Source organism: Candoia aspera, chromosome 4 (assembly GCF_035149785.1).
Source record: "Candoia aspera isolate rCanAsp1 chromosome 4, rCanAsp1.hap2, whole genome shotgun sequence".
Taxonomy (NCBI): Eukaryota; Metazoa; Chordata; class Lepidosauria; order Squamata; family Boidae; genus Candoia; species Candoia aspera.
In genome coordinates, this window is record NC_086156.1 from 93,192,255 (window position 1) to 93,209,432 (window position 17,178).

The following is a 17,178-nucleotide window of genomic DNA, read 5'->3' on the forward strand; positions in this document are numbered from 1 at the left end:
GTAGAGGATAATTTCCATTCCTGTCCACCATGTGAACATGATGAGATCAATGGGATTGCAAGTTTCATTGGTGAGTTACAATAGTCATTGGATGATGGCTTTAACACTGAAGGCATTGATTATGTATATGTTTGCATTTCATTCTTCTATCCTAAATAATATAATGGATTCCACTGAATATTTACCTATCTTTCAACAAGAGGGCTCCATTGTGCCCTAACTGCACTTAAAGTATTATATTTTTGTGTGTGTGAGTTTCCATTAATATTGAGAATTCTCATATGCTGCTTAAGAGCCCTGAATAGTCCTAATTTTGCAAAGGAAAGACAGTTTCTACTGATACAAATACGAGTCTTCCTATGGGAATGATTGACACACGTGAAAATTTGTAGTACCACATTTTGGATGACTCCCCTTAGCGGAAACGCTCCTCCCTGGGCTCTTCATTACACCTCCAGTTAGTTGGACTCCCCTGGAATCAAACTGTAATGTATTTCAGGTATATTACCCTAGGTAAGATTTTACAGCTGCAAGGGGATATTTCGTATTTAAACAGTGTGTGGTTACTGTATTCACAAAATGGTTGCCACGGTGGGTAAGGTTCATTTTTACATTGATTTAAAGTTTATGGTACATTATTTCTAGGAAGTGACATTTGATGTTTTTTTCCTGTGGCGTTTTCAGCCTTGGAAATTCTATTAGCGATGTCTCAATTAGAGATACAAATAAGAACTGTCGAATGGAATAAAGAACCAGAGAATCCTATTTTGCCTAGACAATAGGAAGAGGTATTAACATGTATAGTTTTATATACTGTACATGTTTCTTTTTTATTTTGTTTCCAAAACTTTTTGTATTTTTTCCTTTGTGTTTGTTTTCTGTATTCAGTTAATAAAAGGGGGGGGGGAGTCAGACCTGTAAAAGAAAGAACAAACTAAATAGCTTGACTATTTTAAAGACAAACTAATGGAGAAGTGCCTGCCTGGATTACAAAGTGCTGATTCTACCTCTGTGGTGAGAATCAAGGAGTGATACTTTTTCTTCTTTGATCTAATTGGGATTAATCTTCCTTTCTGTAGGTGAGAAAAGTTGGATAACATTGGGAGCTCTAAGCTTTGTCATTCTGATTCTGGCTGCCTTGACTTATCACTTGGTAAGGAAAGGTGAGTGATGGTGGCAGAAAAGGAAGAGAGATAAGAGGTTGGAGGAAAGTGCGGTGTGTGCTACCAAATCTATTCTGTGGTCTTATAATTGTGGTCCAATTATCAGTGCTGATCCATAATCTCAGTATGTGAGAAAAACTGGGAGTGAAAAATGAAGTTGTCCTTCATGTTCAGAGATTGACTGGGGATGGGATACTGCTCTTTCAATAATCTCCTAAAGAATTAAATGATGTATTTATTCATTCATTAGTGAAATACAAACCCACAGCACAAGTGTGTGTGTGAGAGAGAGAGAGAAACAGAGAGAGAATACAGTGAAAAAGAAAATCTAAATATATTAGGAATTAGGAAAGTAATTTTTGTTACAATTACATAAACTGAATTGAAAAATCATCTCTTCATGAGGTGACATATACCATATTTTAAGAATATAATTCAGCATCATATTAAGAACTTTAACAACAATATTTATTCCACAAATTGCTGAAAAATGGTGAAGAGCTTCCTGCCGTTTTGGGTGGGAAATACATGAAACTTTTAGAGGAAGTCTTAACAGTGGGTTTTTTCTTGCTTAATTAAATGGATAAAGGAAAACAAGCAAACAAAGTAACAGGCTGCACACTTTCCCCATCTCAGAAAAAGCAAAAAATCCCGGGCCACCTACATGACTGACTGTGGCTCCTACCATGCCCAAGAGAAAACTGATTCCTGCTCCTTTTTCTCTTCTTGTTTTAGCTCTGTTATGTCAGTTAAAGGAGGAAGAATCAAATCCTCAGACCACTCCTTCTTATGATAGGTAATATTTTATCATAAACTCTGTAATTGATTCTCTTCTTTAAGGGCTAATCTAGAAACATGAAGGTATCAGAAGCTGTGGGTGTAGAAGTGACATCCAACCTCCCCACTACCCCCCATTAGTTTAAGGCAATGTTCCTCAGCCTTGGGTGGCTGGCTGGAGAATTTTGGGAGTTGAAGTCCACACAGCTTAAAGTTCCCAAGGTTGAGAAACACTGGTATAAGGGAAACAGGTAAGATTTTACAGCTGCAAGCATCTTTGGTATTTAAACAGCATGTGGTTACCGCATTCACAAAATGGCTACCATGGTGAGTAAGGTTCCTCACAAAACTCCTACTAACCAGAACAGAAACTAGACTTCAGGCTGTTCCCTATTCACTCAGTGGGCCCTTTGAGGGTCTCAGAAGTGCTCCTTTAAATCACATAATCCTGGGAGCTAGTTTTTTGCTTGTGGCAGCTTTCTTGCTTCTTTATTTCTTTATTTCCTTATTTGCTTCTTTATTTATCACAATAATTTTAAAAATCAGATGGAACCCTGGTGGGCATGAAGGAATATATCTGGGTCTGCCTTGCTGCCCAGAGCTCTTGGATGGGCTCTCCTAAAATACCATGTAAAATTATTGGTTCTTCAATTGACATGTGTGGTGTTGCCTTTAATGGATTGGCAGAAATGAGTAAGGAATGGTCTTTATTTCCACAGAAAGCTTCAGTCATTGATTTAATTATTTTTCATTTTCTACTGGTGGTAAAGATACAAGAAGAGGCTCGTTTGATTTTTTAAAAGGCTGAGGCAATCCTCTTAGCAGCAGCTGTGATATGACTGTATTATATGAGAACAAACATGCAGCTTCAGCACTTATGAATTTAATAGATGATGATGATGATGATGATGATGAACTTAAAAACAAATGATGATGATGATGATGAACTTAAATACACATGCATTAAATATTTTCAGTAGAAGACAGATTTTTCTGTGGTTATTTCTAATTCATTAAACCTTCCATTTCATGCATTTCTTCAAATACCACAAAACTTGGTTTTGATGAAATGGGATTATATATAGAACTTGTTGGTTATTCCCACTTTACCCACTGTAGTTCTTAAATCACACAGCCAATTCGGTGTAGCTTTGAGCAACACATAGCTACAGTGTTTTTGCAAGATTGTTCTGTACAGCCTACACAGGAAGGCTAAGATTAGAGTGGTCTAAAGATTAGAGTGGTCTAAATTACTGCAGAGGTATTTTTACATGCTTGTATTATATATAGCATTTGCTTTTTCATTGATCTGCCAGCTAACTGCACTTTCAAGACTGCTTGACATACAGGCTGTCTGTCTTAATGTATAGGCTGTATATGCCTCTTAAGAGCCTTTAAACATGGCACACAATTCAGTTGTGTTTAGACTATGATTACATATTTTAATAAACTTAACTAAACACATTTCAGTTCATAGCAATTTTTTTTAATTAAGCATGTTTACATTAATTTAATTCATTAAATGAAACTTTACAAATGACATTGTAAAGAATACAGGAAAACAGGCTTTCATTAACACAAATAAAGAAAGAAAGCATTTTCCTATACCTGCATCTTTCAACCATTTAATTCAATGAAGGCAATAGAACACACTGAATCATGGGAACTGTATTTTCAGTGAAGGCAATAGAACACACTGAATCATGGAAACTGTATTTTCCCAGCAGTTTCATTAACTGGTGGAAACGTTGAAAAAAAAAATTGCAATAGTTACCATTTTCATTTTGTTTTTCTTTTCTGGATAATGGAGGGTAGTAAGGGTGAGGAAGAAGAAATGGCTCCTCTTTAGTCTCGCCGCTCACTGCTAATTAAATGGAAGAAAAGAGAAAGGAACAGGAAATATGTTTGGGTTCTTGGATGGCCGAAATGGCCTTGAAGCTTAGTATAAGAAGGTACTAAATTTATCTTGAAAAAAGTTGGTTTTGATATAAGTAGCATAGGAAGTTCACTTTGCAAAATTCACCCCTCCTTTTAAAGGGGGTTTCCAAAGTAACATCTTTCTCAGAACCTACTTGAAAAGGGTTATCCAGCACCTCTGTGATTCTTATTAGGAATAGGACTATAAGACAGACTGACAATAACCATAAACCTTTGTCATCTTTGAGATCCAGAAAGTCTTTCAGAGTGTTAGTGACTGGTTATGGTTCATTTGGGGAAGGTTTATCCTAATAATGAGTGTGTGTGTGTATGTGTGTGTGTGTAGACATACATACACATATACATACTTTTTTTCTCAGATGGCAACTTTGTGGGACTCCATCAAACAGAGGTGAGTAATTATAACAGTTAATTCTATTATTAATTGGCCTAAGGATACTTAGCATAGTAAGCCTAATACAATCTTCATTTATATAATGTAATATATTCTGTTTTTAGAATATTCTGTTAGTCATTTATCTTTCCTCTGGCTCCACATATGCCCCAAATTTACTTGAAAAATACCATGAACCTGATGGAATTCATGAAAAATGTGTATTTTAGATTATTTCTAGTTAGAAATTGTGAAGACATGCAATCCCTTTCTTCTGTAACAATTGGACTGTAATGACTCTACTAATTTCCTGTTGTTTTAATTTCAAAGGACCATCACTCCAGAACACAGAACTTTCAGTTTATGCAACCATTGCTAGAGTGTAAGAAAATATTTATCTTAGGATTTCAAAAACATCATATGTAGATGCCATATCCTTGAAATGGACAGATTTTTAGGGAATTAAATATCTGGAAGTGCTGGAGAAAACTGCAGAGTTTGGAAACCATATAGTTCTGGAAAGATCTGGATCAAATGAGCCATCTCTGTCTTCCATGGCCTTATTCATTCTTTTCCTGCCCATAAAGTTGTCAATATATCTGAATACTCTGTGTGTATTCCCTTTTTTATCTAACTCCTGCCTTTCACAGCACATCCTATGGATGTTATACACACATACCCATATATTTCATACGCACAAAGTAAAAGCAAAAGCATAAAAATGGGCTTATATATTTATATATTCAAAGTTAAAGCATCAAAGTGAAAATATATTGGAGATAAAACCAATGTTAAAATTAAAAAAACTTGTGGCGCCGTTATTCTCTAACTTTGCTTCCTAAACAAACAAACCAGCAGGCCAGCTACCCAGCCTAGGGTGTATTGCTGTATCTTAAAACCGTTTTACCTAAAGTGACTGGGGAAATGATGAAACAGTGCACTCCTGAAGTTATTTAAGAAAAGAAAGACAGGGGGAAATGGGCAGTCCAGAGAATGAAAAATAATAATAAAGTAATAATAACCATTCTTGCCGTGTGCTTTTTTTTATTATCCCTTTTATTTAAAACAAAGATGCATTTTATATTTTCAAAAAATATATTATCTATGAATGGGCAGATAATTACTGAAATTATACAATTAATTAGTAAATTCACTGCTTGGTAAAAGATACCAAACAGAATATAGAGTACACAGAGTTGCTTTTACAATATACAAAAGAAGTATAACTTTTTGAACTTTATCTTTTTTCCTGTCTTCTTCTTTTTTTCACCTATTTGCTGTGTTTTGAACCAATAAACTTTTGCCTGCGAAGCAAAAAATTATCACTGCTATGCCTCTGGAAGACCTTTCTTAAGAAATTAACTTCCTAGAAGGAGAAAATCAACAAACATACAACACTATTTCTTTCTCACATTCATACATTTCTTGATGAGAATGAGACAATGAGATAATGAGATGCATCTTACTTTTTTGCTCAAAACTAAGATATCACTACCTGAGCATAGACAGCCAGTTTGATATAGGGATTAATGGCACTTGGCTAGAAACAGAGACTGTGAGTTCTAGTCCTGCCTTAAGTGCAAAGCCAGCTGTATGACTCTGGGCCAGTCATTCTATCTCATCTCAGGACAAAGACAATAGCAAATCACTTCTGAAAAATGTTGCCAGACAAACTGCATGGATGTGGCCGCCAGGAATCAAGACTCAAAGCCATGCACATGTGTGCATGAGTCATACATACACAAAAACCAGGACATAGCAATAAAACACAAACGTTTTGTCCTGAATACCCAGAAAGCTACTCACTTCCTGTTTTTCACATGCTTGTTATTATCCTAATCCACCATTCTGCAGAAGGAGTTGTCTACACAGCAGCATTATCAATTTAAATTTACACAATGTTCATAGCTGATTTCCTGTTTCTTTTAAAAAGTGCTGAATGCTGCAGAGATCCTAGTTTTTGCCCAATATTTGGCAGTAACAAGGATATGAAAAGCACATCAGAATTGCAGATTCATCATGATCTACTGTTAAAGGAAATATTATTGCATGCATGGACATGATCAGCAAATTAAACAGCATGGGAAAAGGTCAGCTCTAGATCAACTGGTACATCTCTAGATGATTTAAAGTGAATCAAGTGAAGTGAACTAAGGAATTTCAATTGACAAATATTTAATCCATGCAGCCATAAAATCATTCCCCCCTATCTAAAATAGTACAGAAATGAAGAAAAGGTTTGGGAAACCAGGGGTAGATTTTGTATGGAATGAACTGATACATTTTATTGGCTAGCTGGTGCTCCTCCTTTTATGTGTCCTATGATGTACTAAAGTTCCATGTAATTCTACTTCTCAAAAGCAAATTATTGGACTCAGCATTCTTTAAGTTCAATGAGTCTGCTTTTGCAACAAGTTCTATGTCATGGATATAGTAAAGGTAAAGGTTTCCCTTGACATTAAGTCCAGTTGTGTCCAACTCTAGGGGGTGGTGCTCATCTCTGTTTCAAAGCCGAAGAGCCGGCGTTTGTCCATAGACACTTCCGTGATCATGTGGCCAGCATGACTACACGGAATGCCGTTACCTGCCCGCCAAAGCGGTACCTATTCATCTACTCACATTTGCATGTTTTCAAACTGCTAGGTTGGCAGAAGCTGGGACTAGCAACGGGAGTTCACCCCGTCAGGCGGATTTGAACCGCCGACCTTCTGATTGGCAAGCTCAGCAGCTCAGCTGTTTAACCTGCAGTGCCACTGCGTCCCTATGTCATGGATATGCTGACCGTAATTATTTAGTTAGGTGTCACCAAGTGTCATGTTCACCATTTCAATGTTCTGTTAACATCGTAACGTTTCCCATGTCAAACCTTTTATCCGTGTATACTCAGCTTGCACGTTTGCTGGTATTTTCCATTCATGCTCTGGGTTTGGTTTTGTTACTTTGGAATGTATGTTTGGGTTTGCAATCCTGTTCAAGGTTACTTTCCCAGGCACATGTAACGGTTGCTAGCACCTGGGAGGGGTGGTTGCTCACGAGCGCTCGGGGCGGGACTGGGTTGGAAGCAAGGCTTTTAAGTTTGTATTTGGTGCGCTTTTGCTCATTCTCAGCTTTCTCTGTATTTGCATACTATTCCTTCAATAAATCAGTTATCTTTAAGCCCGGGCTTGTGAGACTGAGTATTTGGGATTAGGCAACCATTACACCAAGTTAGGCCTGACATCTGGTGACTGTGCAGACAAATGCCCACTACTGCAACCTGTCCCCAACAATAGTTCATAGCTTTTCCAAGATTATTCCAATGATCCCCTTGTTCTGAACCATAAATTTTATCTACTATCTTTCCTTTCTTCTTTCTCCATCAGCCTAGCCAAGCACAGTGATTTTTAATAATAATTGTTTGCTTGCAACACATGCCACATGCTCGTGAGTTTCTGCTTGTGGATCATCGTCTGTATTTATTTGGCCCAGGACTGATTGATTGGTTCTTCTTGTAGTCCATGATACTCTCAATAACCATCTCCAACTCCACTGTTCAAAGACATCTATCTTTTTTCTCTCGTACTTTCTCAGTGTTAAGTATCACTAGGCCTGGGAGTGGGGAGGGGGATGCATGGGTTCTCAGAATCAATCCAGACAAAATTCAGTATGCAAAACCTTCTGGTACCCCCTTTTTTTTTAATACAATCAGGATAAAGAGTGTTACATTTCATTTAGGAATGTAAGGCTCATTAAGTTGAACAGCATTTAGCTAAGGCAGCTAATGATCAACTTCATTGATTCTCCCACTCTCCTGCCTTTCTACAATTTCAACTATAAGCATGCAGCAAAAAACAGTAGCCTGATTACTTGTTTTATGGTATTCCTGTTCAAGCCTTTCTCAGTTAGCTATTCTTGGATCTGCAAAGTAAAGCTTTTTCTAAAGTCATAAGGCCTCATGAGTTCTAAAACCTTTCTGTTTGTTAGAATTAAGCAAAGGTAGTAATTATGCTTGGCTGGTGGTCTCTTGGAATGGCAGGATGTAGTCTTCTTCAGTTATTTAATCTTCCTCAGACCATCTGTGCACATCACTCAATGCATTTCTCTTTTGGTGAACTCTGAAACATTTCCACAGTATTCTGTCAGCTTGTTCTGGAACAGACAAATCTTTAACACCCAAAGTTGCCAAATCCATCACTAGTCATCTTCTTCTCTTCCCAAATTCATACATCAAGTCTAACTCCTTTTTCTGCTAGTTCATCAGACTTTTTTCACTTCCTCACCCTTCCTCCAAGAAAGGTTCTGTGTATATTTTCTTAGTTCAATGTTTTTCTTTCTAAGATAATTTCCCAGCAAGCGCTCTGGGGTGTCGGCTCCAATTTTGAATTTTAGACTTCACCCCGGCCCACTTCTCTGCCTGTTGAGGTTGGGGTGTTCATAACCCCTTACCTTGTGGGCTGGTGTGGGACTGGGGGAGCCCCCGGATGGAGCAACAGTGGAGGCTGGTGGGTCCTGGTGGGGTGTGGAGCGTGGAGCTGGGACAACCCAGGACCAGAATGGGAGCTGGAGCAGAGCGGAGAGTTGTGGAGGCTGGAGTGGCTGGAGCTGTTTGTGGCTGGAGCTGCTGCTGGGGCTGCTGCTGCTGGGGGCCCCCCAAGTGAGGGGGGAGTGCCTTGCTGGGCTGTGCTGCGCCTTGGCGGTGCCAGGACCTGGCAGATGCGGATGCCAGCAGTGCGGTGGACCCAGCAGCAACTGGACCCAGGGGATATCCACGGCTCAACGGGCCTCATGTGGGCGTTGGATGTGAGGCCAGAGCTACGGTTGGGAAGCATGCTGAAGCCCCCCGAACAAGTTGGGGGGGCGGCAATTGTGGAGAGCAGTGGATGCCGCAAACACCAGCAGTGCTGCAGGCCTTGGGTGAGTCGCTGATAGAAGGAACCATCTGGCCATGAAAAACTGCTCCCGGGGCCTTGGCCAGGGCTCTCCAGATAACATGGAGGGCATTGGCCCAACTCAACTGGTGTGAACATTGACGGCGCAGCAGGCAGGATGAGCAGCAACATCGGGGCAGCCCCTAGATAAATTGATTGAGTGGGGTTCAGCGACCCATAGAAGAACTAGACTCCCCAGTAGAAGAACTGGTCTGCGGGTGTTGATTTTTGTTTTAAGAGCTGAGACCTCAGGACTTATTGTGGATTACCCACCATTCTTTTAGTTATCAACAGCCTGTGAGTTCTGTTGAGATTCCTCCAAGTTGAATGGGGTACTCCCTCCCACCTGTGGGAGATGGGAAAGGGAGTACAGGTTATTGACTGGGAAGGACTATATGGGAATACTCGCCTCCTGAGTGAGAGACAGGGGTGAGGAGTAGTGGTTGTGTGCCCCCCCAACTAGTGAGAGAAGCCAAGGGGGGCACAGTGAATGAGTGGGTAGGTGATGGTGAGGCCCTGACAATGCTGAGAGCCTGGGCTGGTATGTTTGAAGGGCCCACCATCGTCTTGTGATTGAGCGAGTGTATGAGGGGGTGAGTGATTGTATGCTTGGATGGAGGAATCTCTATTTTTAACCAGGGGTCTCTGGAGTCCAGGATTGGGGGTGAATGGATTACAAGCCTCGGGGGATTGTAGGGCGGGACAGAGGATCGAGGTAGTGACAGGCCAGGGACGTTATGACAGGAGCCAGAGGGCTTACTACCAGTGGCGTGTTCCAGCCCTCCGTGCTCAAACCCAGACCCTGGTCAGCAGACCCATGGAGGCCCTGATCTATGGCTGCTGCTTTGTAATGCCAGGTCTGTTAACAACAAGGCCCCCCTCATTTGCAACTTGATTGCAGACAAGGGGGCAGATCTGGCATGTATTACTGAAACCTGGCTGGGCCCGGATGGAGGCATCCCTCTTTCAGAGATGTGCCCAGCCGGGTTTCGAGTATGGCACCAGCCGAAATCTCAGGGCAGGGGAGGTGGGGTGGCTGTCGTCATCCGGGAATCTCTTGTGGTCTTCAGGGGCCATGCTCCACAAGTGATTGGGGGTGAGACCCTGTTTTTCAGGTTGGGTTCTTGGGAACAGTTGGGGGTGTTGCTAGTGTACTAGCCTCCCTGCTGCATAGCAACCTCCCAGCCTGAGCTGCTGGAGGCCATCTCAGGGTTGGCAGTAGAGTTCCCCAAGCTTATGGTTCTGGGGGACTTCAACCTGCCATCCCTGGGACAGACCTCGGAGGCAGCTCAGGAGTTCATGACCACCATGGTGGCCATGGACCTGATTCAGATCATTTGAGACCCAACTCAGGACAGTGGCCTCACCCCGGATTTAGTTTTCTTGTTGGAGCAGTGGCAACGTGATCTGAGGGGAGAGTTACAGCTATCCCCACTTTCATGGTCAGATCATGCCCTGGTGAGCCTGAGATTCTCCTATGCTGCCCCTGTCCGCAGGGAGGCAGGACCTATTCGATTGGTCCGCCCCCGGCGACTAATGGACCCAGCAGGGTTTCAGAGGGAGCTGGGGGTTATACCCGGGGATCTGCTGCACAGTTCAGCAGAGGCCCTGGCTGCCACCTGGAATAGGGAGGCGGCCAGGGCCTTGGACAGGATTGCACCTGTGCGGCCTCTCTTATCCCATTGAACCTGACACTCCCTGTGGTTCATGGAGGAGCTGAGGGTTCTGAAGAGGATTAAGAGATGCCTAGAGCACCGCTGAAGGAAGACAAAGACCGAATCTGACTGAACACAAGCTAGAGCGGCTATTAAGGCCTACCTTGTGGTGGTAAGAGTGGAGAAATGCCAGTATTTCTCCGCTCTTATTGCATCTGCAGAATGCTGCCCGGCGTCCCTGTTCAAGATTACCCGATCCCTTCTGGGGAAAGGGGACCTAGAGATCCATCTTCAGGGCTGAGCTGAGGAGTTTTCCAGGCATCTGCAGGATAAAATCACTCAGATCCGCTCCAAGTTGGACTCTGAGCATGAAGCAGTATCTGGGAAGATACCTGGGGAACATTCTTGCCTTGTTATCTGGGAACAGTTTGATCCTGTTGGGCCTGAGGAAGTGGACAGGATCCTCTGGATTGTAAACACCACCACTTGCCAGTTAGATCCATGCCACTCCTGGCTGGTGAAGGCAGCTCGGGAGGGGACATGTGGTTGGGTCCAGGCGATGATAAATGCATCCTTGAGAGAGGGGGTATTTCCGGTAGCCTTATTTATTCTTTCATTCAATTTGCATCTACTTTTCAGGTGAATGCTCAAAATATGTAACAAGCTATCTAATTGCAGTACAAAAGAAAAATCCAAGTCAAAAAGAAATATGAATAATAATAATTGTTGGCAACCATTTGTGGGTGAAGCTTGCACATAATTTAGCAGAATTTTGCTACGTTTACAGAGGTAGATTTATCCTGATTGTCTAATAAATAATAGGGGTTTTCCTATATTATCCTTCCAAAACAGCTGTGGGGAGAGCATTAAATCAAGCTAGAGATAAGGCTCTCCTGAACTTGGGAACTGTGGTGTGATATAAATATGAAGCTGGTTTAGGCTTAAAATTTGGTTATTTGTAATTATATTATGAGAAAAAGCAGCCATTTCTGTTTGGCCTTCTATAACTAAGATTCTTTGCCTTAATATTGATCTAGCTTGATCTAACCCTCAGTTTAAGAGGACATCACTGGAAAAGCCATCCTGACTCAGTTTCTTTTGGGCAGCTGTTTCCCAAGCAGACCTGAAGTTGTCTGCCAGAATTAGATGGGTCAGTCCTCTAGGATTGTGGTGTAGTTTTAGCCAGTAGGCAAAGATATTTATCCAGGGATTGGATTCAAGTTAATGACTCCTGCTTCCCATCCAAGAACTGCATTTGGAACACAGCAAGTAACTTGGAAGATGCTTCTCAAACATTTAGTTCACATTCTTTCTAAGGTGATATAATCCTAATTGAGCCCTGTACAGCAGTTGTGCTCCAGCTTTAGCTACAAACAACTGAATTGCAGCAGGAATAAACTGTGCTCCTCTGGAAAAACAATACATTGGAATAGCTAATACTGATCTCTGTGCATTACAAGATACATAATCCAGGTGGGCGTTTCTACTTCCTGAAGATTGAAAAACTATCCCTTAATATCTAAAGATCTTAACCTGCTCAATGGACTAGATTCATCCATCATGAATTTGTCCCATTTGTCCATATACAGCCATCTTAATTCATGATCTGTATCTTATAGAAGCAATTCCTTTTGTCTATGCTGATTTTGCAATATCATGTGGAGACAGTTGCTCACTAAACTAATGTCCAAAAATACTTCCAAAATATCTTTTTTGAATGAAGGTCAACTTGATGTCTTTACCTTCATAACTTGTCCTCTCTTTGTAAGCAATATTTTTCCATTGGAGAAAATCTCCATCAGAAGTTTTAGGTCTAAACCCCTAGGAAAAAAAAGTTTAACCCTTTTCCTACTATCTGCAAGAATTTGGAATATTGAGGTACGTCAACTGATGCCCGGGACAGGTAGCCTCAGAACATGCGTCACTGGTTATAACAATGGGTAGAACGCTAGCGCTGATTGGTATTACATAATCTCTGCAACAACCACCTAAGCTTTTGTAGCAAAATACAATATCTGTTTAATTAATCAGAAATAGCTTAGAATAATTGGGAATGGATAAGCCAGCTAGAGTCATGTGTGATGGCTTGGCATAGTTTGTGCAATAAATTAATCCCATAGAAAGACTCAGGGGTCTCCTACTATTTTAACTGTGTTTGCAGCTGTACCAATTTATTAATGATATGGTGTGATGTCCATGAATTATATGTAAAATTCACTCAACCAGTATCAAGATAATATGTAGTTTGATTCTCAGATGTTTATACTTTCTGTTAGGGAAGTGTAGCCCATTGATAATTATTCAGAAAAGCTGCTTTAGAGTGCAGAGGAGCACAAACATAGTACCTGTCTGCAACTCTATAAGCAGCTGCATCCTGAAAATAATTCTCTGAACTCTTTCTGAAGCTATGCTATCTATCATATACATTTGTTTGCAGCTGATCTTACTTTGGACCCCAAAACAGCTCGTGCAAGATTAGAAATATCTGAAGATGAGAAGAGTGTGAAGGGACACTGGATTTTTTTCTGAAGTTTCTAAGAATGAAGAGATTTGATTTCTGTCCATTTATCTTGGCAAAACAAGGATTTCTGAAGGCAAATATTACTGGGAAACTCCCAGAAAAATACATGGCATTTAGGTGTTGCATCTGAATCTGCTCCTAGCTACTGGCTCATAGGGTGTGATGGTGGGAAAAAGTACTTGACTTGGACAGACCCCTGTACCCAACTGAACATGTCCCCCAAATCTATAATAATAGGGATATCTGTAGAGAGCATTGCATGCTATGCTGTTGGCTGGCAAACCACGACAGCTGTGCAAGATGTTTATTTACATTGAACCTTCCTTGAACTTCCATAGTGGATAAGGTTGTAGCAAAAACTTTCCTCACAAGGCAACACGAGCTGTAACCTGAGCTGTGCCAGGAGGCTATCAGGGGGGTTACATGAGGCATGCATTGCTGTTTAGACCAATCAGCCTTCTGCTATGTGAATTACTGTTTTAGTGTACTTGCTTAGCTGGGGGAAAATAAAAGAGAGCTTACGGCTTGAATCGGGGCTCTCATCCCGAGGAAGTTGTGTCTGTGCATTCTTCCTACATTCTTCATGAGAGACCACAAGCTCTCATCCCGAGAAAACTTGCAGCCTGTGTATCCTTCATGAGAGACCACCACAGATATTCCTGAATATAGAAAGCAGAGAGATTTCTTTTTATGATGCTCAGAGGAAACATAAATTGTTTACATTTCTTAATGTTGGTTCTGAGACATTTTATCCTGTTTTTGCAACAAACCATTTAATAACAGAGTTCGATGATCAGATGTTGAGAATCCTGCCATTGGGGATAGTGGAATAAATGAAAGAAGCCAAAAATAATCAGGGCAGATTTTAATTTGGATAAGCTTCTTATTATACATTTTACAGAATCATATACTGGAACCAATGATCAAACTCGACAGCAAACACAATAGGGCATACATTTTCTCTGTAAGCTTTCACACTTAGATTTTAACTCTTAATAAAATACACTAAAATAATATACTTAGCACATTTTATAGAATAAATTCATCACTTTCTTACATTTAAATCATTCTACAATTCAATTTATAAACTTGAAATTAATCTTTCTTCTTTAGCTAGTGGCAATAACTGAAAGCTATTCAGATGTATAGCTCAGATAATCTTTGTAGTCACTATGGAAAAAAAACTTAATCTATGTTAAGAAGTAATTGGAGGAAATGTATAGAACTGATTTGTTGCCAATATTAGAATATTAACGGTGTGGTTATTGAATTATATGTACATAATAAGAATGAATGAAGATGTAATTTCTCTGCATATTTAAATATATCTGAATTAATATATTCTCAGCATGAAATAAATAAAATTTCTAAATGCTTATTAATTCTCATTATTGCTAAAATTGTTCTTCATGTACTTATAATAAGGTAACTATAGTTGGGTTAACTCTAAATATTTGTAGATAATTCTAGATTACTCATCCAGAATTGCGGAGTCCTTGGTGCTCCCTGAGCCTGGTTGTTTTCTTGCAGACGTTTCATTGCCCAACTAGGTAACATCTTCAGTGTGAGAAGGAAATGGGGTTTGCTCTCTGTTTACATACAGTGGCTTGCCCTGCTGGTATTGGCGGCAGTGTTGTTCTCTCCTTGGTAGTTCCTTGATCAGGCTGTTGTTTGCTGCTTGGTTGATTGACTGAATTAATAGTTTCTTGATTGCTTGATTGTTCATCTGTGGTTAATCCTAGTGTTAATCTTTGCATATCTGGGTGTTGATTGCTGATGAGGAAGTGTTCTGGTCTTTTTGTTTCCTTTTTAGCTTTTCTATTGTCTCTTTGGAATGGTATGTAAATGTTGTATACCTCTGTGTCTGTTGATGGCTGACTTGTCTAAGTGCCAGGCTTCCAGGAATTCCCTAGCATTTTTGGATTTGGCCTGGTCTAGTATGCTCACAGATTCCCAGCTGAAAGTATGGTTGAGTCTGTCCATGTGTTGCGAGATTAAGGAGTTTTCATCGTGTCTTCTGACTGCTAGTTGGTGTTCATGGATGAACTCAGCTAGTCTTCTGCCTGGGTCTCCTACATAGTGGCTGTTCCAGTCCTTACACCATATGTTGTAGATGACTCCTGTTTTTTCTTCTTGGGCCACTGGGTCTTTTGGTTTGCTTAGATATTCTGGAGGGCTTTGGTTGGTTTGTGTGCTACAGTGGTGTCATGTGGTTGTAACAGTCTGTTGGTAGTTTCTGAGATCTTTCTGATGTATGGCAGTGTTGTCATTTTCATAGCTTGTGCTGGTTGTGCTGTACCCCACTCCCTTCTCGCACTGAAGATGTTGCCTAGTCAGTCAATGAAATGTCTGAAAGAAAACAACCAGGCTCAGAGAGCACCAAGGACTCCACAGTTCAACCCTGAGCTATAAATATTCTCTTCAATTGGTAATCCAGAGTTATTTACAGATAAGAACTAATATACAGGATATGACTTAATGCAATCATTCCAAAGTCTTTGCAAAGGAAAAGGGGTTGTGATTTCTAAAACCAGGAATGGGGAGTGAGGCTCTGAATGCAAAATTATTTAGTTCATGCTTTCTAAAGATAGCATCAAATATGATCACACTTGCCCCATGATTGACCCACATTTTGTAATTAACACTAGGAAGAGAGGCTGCTTAGACAAGCTAGTTCTTTCTATTTATTTGTTTATCTATTTATTTATTCTTTTTCTATCCCACCTTTATTATTTTTATATATAACTCAAGGTGGTGAACATGCCTAATACTCCTCCCTCCTCCCTATGAGGTGGGTTGGGCAGAGAATTTTCTACTTTCAGATTTTCTGGAATTGAAGCAGAAAATATTTTTCAGTGGAGACAAGAATAAGTTAATGTTTCAGAATTGTGGCACATATTAGAATAGACAAACTGGGGCATTTGCAGATTTAAAAAAATTCCCATTGTGCCAAACATCTGATTTTACAATTAAAATGAAGTAGGGGTTGTCTGGGCAATTCTGATGAGTACTAAGTCTGTCAGGATACCTGGACTTTATGCTCATAGGTGTGTTTATTGTTTGCAAGCCCAGTGCTCTTAGAGAACTGAGTACCAATCAGCACCTGCTCTTTCTGACCAGCTGGTGAGCAAAGGAGAAAGAGTCATCTCAGTCAACTGGTCCTCATTTGCTCAATAGAGAAGGCTTCCTTGTCCTGTTCTTGGAGTGCCATCCTGGAAAGAACCTCTCCATTTCTATTTAGAGAGTTAAGAAAAGCGTTGGTGAAATTTCAGTTGTTCTTCTACTGGGATCTGCTAAGATCCTTACCCTTTTATGGATTTGGAGCCCTCAACCCAGTCCTGACAGCAGCCATCATGTCAGACTCAGCAGAGCTGAGAGACAGTAAAATCTCCTCCATTGACTGCACATCTTTGCAACACAAAAGTGCAAAGTACTTCAGTGCTATTTTACCAGTCAGTCCTCAAAATGGTAGATCTTCATTTGAAAGAAAGGTGAAGATACAGAAAGCAAGAACTTAGCATGAAGCCAAACCATATGTATTTTTTTAAAATTAGAAGTACACAGGGAATTCAGACAGTGCATGACATTTTTAGCCATTAGTGAATATTTAGAAAATAAAACACAATACATATATTGGACTTACTGTTTTCCTCTTTCAGTTGTTCTGAAATTGAAGCAGAACATATTTTTCAGTGGAGGCAAGAATAAATTAACGTTTCAGAATTGTGGCCTGTCTTCTAATAGACAAATTGGGGAATTTGCAGTTAAACAACTTTCCCATTGTGCCAAACTTCTGTTTTTACAATTAAAATGAAATTTTAACAGCTGGGCTGTTATGATGAGC

General features: G+C 40.3%; 1 long non-coding RNA gene across 2 annotated transcripts; it reads left to right on the plus strand.

Moving 5' to 3' along the window:
- Positions 1-830: 830 nt before the first annotated feature.
- LOC134497369 (uncharacterized) lies at positions 831-4,855 on the plus strand. 2 transcript variants are annotated; one of them, XR_010067908.1, is made up of 4 exons: positions 831-1,163; positions 1,899-1,959; positions 4,238-4,269; positions 4,582-4,855. It is a non-coding gene; the product is annotated as an uncharacterized LOC134497369 (long non-coding RNA). The 2 variants fall into 2 exon arrangements; XR_010067909.1 differs by lacking the exon at positions 4,238-4,269 and having other exon boundaries at positions 835-1,163.
- Positions 4,856-17,178: the final 12,323 nt, after the last annotated feature.